The sequence below is a fragment of the Pteropus alecto genome, unplaced genomic scaffold (genome assembly GCF_000325575.1).
Source record: "Pteropus alecto unplaced genomic scaffold, ASM32557v1 scaffold20, whole genome shotgun sequence".
NCBI lineage: Eukaryota > Metazoa > Chordata > Mammalia > Chiroptera > Pteropodidae > Pteropus > Pteropus alecto.
This window is the reverse complement of record NW_006436298.1, coordinates 10,360,493-10,366,492: the sequence shown is the minus strand read 5'-3', so window position 1 is coordinate 10,366,492 and position 6,000 is coordinate 10,360,493.

The window sequence follows — 6,000 nt, the reverse complement described above, 5'->3', positions numbered from 1 at the left end:
AAAGAGAAAGAGTGACATTTAATCTGCTCAGATTGGTATTTGGGCACAAAATCTTGTTTGGTAAATGAGCTATAATCACACCATCAGAATGTTAGTCTTTAAAAATACCTCAGGCATTAATGTCACAAAGTGAATCAGAATGAAGTAGTTGAGCAAAACCTCAAAATCTGATGCCAAGACGCTGCCTAAAAACCCTTCTGAATTACAGAAGCTGAAGGTGAAAAAGACAAGTGAGAAAGCCCCAAGTAAGGAAAAATGACCCCCGAAAACCTCTCAAATATTCTATATAAATAATAAGATTATTTACAAATAATATGTTCACCTCTACATTTCCAATATTAAAAGCAAAGGTAATATATTCAAAATTCATAACTTTCTAATTTCACTACGATGTCCTGTTACCTATGCCCTTGAGATTATATATATGGTGTATATCTATGGTAGAAATGTCATTTAATGTTGTGCTGCTCCATATTTCTATCAAACCTTGAGTTTAGTAACATCACACTAGCAGCTTGAAATCAGCTGTGGTGGGAGTATCTACACCACAGAAACTGGCAAACACTATAAGAATTTTTTCTTTGTTCAGAGACCTGGTTGTTAAAACATTTACCAGTGCACCCTGGTAACACTCTTCTCGGCCCTAAAATTTTGAGAAAGGTCTCAGTCCTCCCTGACCATGGACTGAAATATTAAATGTTTTTGAATCCCTACCAGCTGACAGATGATATCTGAGTTCACACTAAGTGATTGATATGCCCCTTCTTCCATGATTCCTGGAGCTAAGCAGTACTGTGCCATCATTGTAAAGAGTAGAAATTTTGACCCAGCAATTTCACTTCTGGGTATTTATCTGAAGAAAATGAACTCACTACCTTGAAAGATATCTGTACCCATCTTCATTGCAGCATTATTTATAATAGTCATGACAGGGGAACAAGTGTCCACCAACAGGTGAACGGATAAAGAAAATGTGGAACACATACAATAGAATGTTATTTAGCCATAAAAAGGAACTCCTGCTATTTGCAACAACATAGATGGACCTTGAAGGCATTATGTTAAGTGAAATAAATCTGACAGATAAAGGCAAATACTGTATGATCTCACTTATATATGTGGAAACTAAAAAATAAAGTAAACTCATAGATGCAGAAAACATATTGGTGGGTGCCAGAAACAGGGGCAGAGGGGGAACACGGAAATGGGGAGCGCAAAAGGGCAAAGACAGTCAAAAGGTACAAACATAAAATAAATAAGTCCTGGGGACGTAATGTATAGGATAGCTACTATAGTTAATAATACTGTATTGTATATTTGAAAGTTGCTAGGAAAGAATATCTTAAAAGTTCTCAGTACAAGAAAAAAATTTGCAACTATGTTTGATGATGTTAACTGAACTTACTGCCGTCATTTTACAATATACATATGCATCAAATCATTATATTATACACCTGAAACTAATACGTTATATGTCATTTATATCTCAATTTGAAAAAAAGAGTGGAAATTTTGTTCTGATCTCAAGAACCAGTTTTGCTCCCCACCCCACCCATTGTCGTCTTCTCTTTCTGTATCTACTCAGAGAGGGTGATATCATTGTGCAACACAACAAGAAGCAGACGGATAGTTAGTCCTCCAAGAAAGAGCAAAGGATAAGGACAGGATGCCTCAACTGCAGTTCCATCTTCATCAGCAGCAGTTGCTGGGGCTGAGTTTTACCTGAAAATACCCAAAGGCAACAACTTGTCACAGCAAGACCTCTTTCTTCATGAAGTCCAGCCGGTTTAACCTCCATTAAAAAGTGACCTGGTTTCCTTTTTTTTGGAATGCTTATTTTCCCTGTATATTTTACTACTTGCCAAATAACATCCATGGCCTTATTAGGCTAAAGGACATTCAGCTCTTTCCTGATCTGTGTTTTACGTTTGTTTTGTCATCACAAAATGTCCCATGCTAAATAACTCTGTTTATCCTAAAGCTGTTGCCATCCATCTAAGGCCTAGATAACTGCTAGGCCCTATCGTGCTCACATAGCTTCTCTCTAAACTCAAGCTGCTTCTCCGATAAAAATCATATTTTATTTTATTAATATATTTCAGTTCTTCCCACAGCAAGATAGGTCTACAGACAAATGTTAAATTAAAATTAGGTGTTAAGAGTATTGGGGGAATGGTTGGGGTAGGGGCGGGGGGCAGAAGAATGTAAAGTGCACTAAATTCTTTGTCAAGCAGAGGAAGAAGTCTGAAATTAATAATTTATCTTGACTCTAGTTTTAGATGTGTTAGTTAGGTTCTTTCAGCCAGCATGAACAGGGGGAAATAATTATGTTGCTTCATTAATGAGAACTTATTTATGATGAAGCAGAGCCAAAATGTACACAAGTTCTATGAGAGATGCAAGTAAGTAAAGATGATTCAGACCCTGCTCTGAAGAGAATTTCCAAACTTCTCCAGGTGTATTCTAAAGAGTTGTTGCTTTTTCTCTTGAAGACCTCAGATAAACTCCTACAACATAGTGCCTTCGCATATGAAGAGAGAAGAGGCACAGATGGATAATTATGAGAATTCTATTTCTTTAATCTGGATATTATTCAAGTGAGTTAGGAACTTTAGTGATAGAACAAAAATGAATCTCATTTCTTAGTTAAATGTATTCAGTCCAGAAATTGCCCTTTCCCCCTTGAACTTAGACAATTTCAGATTGGTGACATTTTCTCCAATATTAGTCTTTTTTAAAAAAGAAAAAGGAATCAATACTTTGGATATTTGCACAAACATTACTGACTATAGAATAGAACTGTATGCTAGACTGAGAGGATCTTAGAGTATATATAACTTCCTATTTTATAGTTATTGAAAGCAAGGTGACTTCATTACTAAAATATGTTGTCTATTTTCAAATTACTGCTAATATTACATGTAATGGTGAAAGATTAAATACATTTCTCTTAAATTTGGAAGGAAGAAAAACCTTCACCATTCCTATTCATCATTGTACTAGGGCTAGTGCAACAAGGCAAGAAAAAAAAAGGTACACATATTAGAAAAGTGTAAAATTGTCATTATTCACAGATGACATAATTATTTATATAAAAAATCCTTAGGAATCTAAAACAAAAGCTAGTAAAACTATTTGTTAATTTAGTAAGGTTTCAGGATATGAGGTCAATATATATAAATTAATCGTATTTATCTCAGCCAGCAATTAAATTGAAAATTGAAATGGAAATATCCAGTGCCATTTACAATAGGGAAAAAACCATAAACTATTTAGAAACAGATTTAACGAAATATTCACAAGATCAATAAGTGGAAAATTACAAAATACTGCTGTGAGGAATTAAAGAAGAACTAAACAAATGAAGAGACACACTGTGTTTGTGCTTTGGAAAACCCCATATTGTTATCAAATCCCCCTGAATTTACCTATAGATTCAATGTAATTCCATTCAAAATTCCAGTGGGATTTTTTATAAAAGCTGACAAGCTGACTTTAAAGTTATATGAAAATGCAAAATACATAGAACAGTCAAAAAAGTTTTGGAAAAAAAACAAAGTTTGAAAGACTTGGAGCATTGATAGTCAGTTTTTTCTTATATATCCACACTCTTCTAAAGTCTTATAGATAAGTATGACTATTATATTGTCCAGATTTTTTGTATTAAGAAAAGTCTTCTACACCCTTTCTAAATGTTCTGAGCACCCAACTCCAGTGAGGGTTGTCCACACACCCAAGAAATTCTCTGACAACAGCAATATGTACTACAATTCAACTCAATTCCGACATTACCAGGAACCAGCATCAGTTTCCACAGGTTAAGAGCTCAGCCCCACAAGGCTGCTCTCCACTTGTGTTGCCAATCGCAAGCTCAGGTTGTCATCAGTGCTTCTGATTGACCAGCTGTAGATCCAAGGTTCCAATGACCCCTCCTTGAGTTTAATTAATTTGTTAGAGCAGCTCACAGAACTCAGAGAAACATTTTACTTATTAAATTACTGGTTTATTATAAAAGGATATAACTCAGGCACCGCCAGACAGAAGAGATGTGCAGAGCAAGGTATGAAAAGGGGTACAGAGCTTCCAAGCACACCACTCTCCCCGAATCTTCCTGTGTTCATCAACCTGGATGCATTTTGAACCCCATCCTTTTGGGGTTTTATGGAGACTTCATTACATATGCAGACTGATTAGATCATTGGCCACTATTGATTAAACTCGGTCTCTAGCCCGTCTCCTCTCCCAGGAGGTCAATGCTGGTTGGGGCTAGGAGGGGAGAGGGCTGCGTCATGAGGAGGGTTGGGGAGGATTGAAAGTTCCAACTCTCTCATCACATGATCGACGCCCCTAGCAACTAGTCCACATCCTTAGATGTGTTCCAAAAGTGACCTCATTAACATAAACTCAGTTGTGGTGGGAAGGGGCTTGTTAAGAACGAAACACATTTCACCTTTAAAGCTCCGAAGGATTTCAGAAACTGAGGACAAGAGACTACATATTGTGACAAAAGATGTTCCCATTGCTCTTAATGCTCAGGAAATTCCAAGTGTTTGGGGAGCTGTGAGCTAGGAACTGTGGGTAAAGACCAAATATATATGAGAAATATATTTTGATCATTTGAATGACCAAAGATATATTTCTTATAAATTATAATATCACAGTTTCACATCTTGGCTTGAAGTAGAACTGCCTACACCAGTTATTTTATTTTTTAACGTGGACTTATGAGAAGAATGTGGTCTTTTGGATTCAAATAGACATGAATTCAAAACTTGGACTGTTTTTAATTCAAAACTGCATTTACTTACAGAATATAGTTTAGCTAGTAGGTAATACATAAAATGTTATATCTAGTTCATAAAAACCCTTTAAGATATCTCACTGAAGAATTCTTTCACAATGTGTACATATATAAAAGCATCTCATTGTATACTTTAAGTATATAATTTATTTGTCGATTATACTTTAATGCAGCTAAAAAATAAAATTTATGTGTATACACACTGAAAAAATACAGCTGAAAAAATAAAATTTATGTGTATACACACACATTCACATACTTACATACACACATATATAAAAAATATCCCATAGAAGAAGAACAAGCCACTGTTAGTTAATAATTTCAGCTGAAATTTCCTGGGTCACCTTGCATAGCTAGAGCTGGAGCGAGTGACTCCACCAAAACTGAATGCCAATGTGTGTGCTGGCCCAAGATTTAACAATTAAATTCTGTCCAATGTTAGGTAGTCATAGTAACAAATTGGTTATTTTGTTCTTGGAAATGAAGTGATGATCTACTCAAAAAGCTAATTTCATATTGTTGATTAGAAGAAAATAAGAAGCTACAGTTTCAAACCCTGTCTTTAAAAGCCTAATAAAAACATAAGTATTTTGTGGTTATTAAATTGAGTGCTTTCCTGAAAGTGTCATCTTACTTTGCATGTGTATAACACAAATTGACAGAAAATCAACTTGCCTCAAAGGTGAAAATCATGCTCACACCAATTATTGCAGCTAACGGTGCTTGAATATATTTATAAAACATACATTTTGATTCAGAGCACCTAATTGAGTAAATAATTCTGCACAGAAATAAGTACTTAATAATTATTTGTTGGTCTACTTCTAACATCTGATTTTATCTACTAAATCTGCTAAATAAAAACCTGCAGTCAATAGAGAAACAGCAAACATTCTACTAAGAATAATAATCTCTGAGCCTCTAATTCTTCCTTAGTTTGGGTAGGACTCACCTTCCAGTCATTGTTATGTTTACTGAGTATCTACTATGTGTCAGACTCTGTGTTAGGAACTGGGGATACAAGGGTGAATAAGACTTTTATGGCCTCTGTCCTTAGAAAATTTATAGTGTTTCAGAGACATTTGAAGCAACTATTACAAATGGTGCTATTGTAGTGTTAGAATAAAGGCTGACCTAATCAAATGAATTTTAAAGTGAGACCTGAGGATAAGAAGGAGACGACAGGCCCTGTGAGC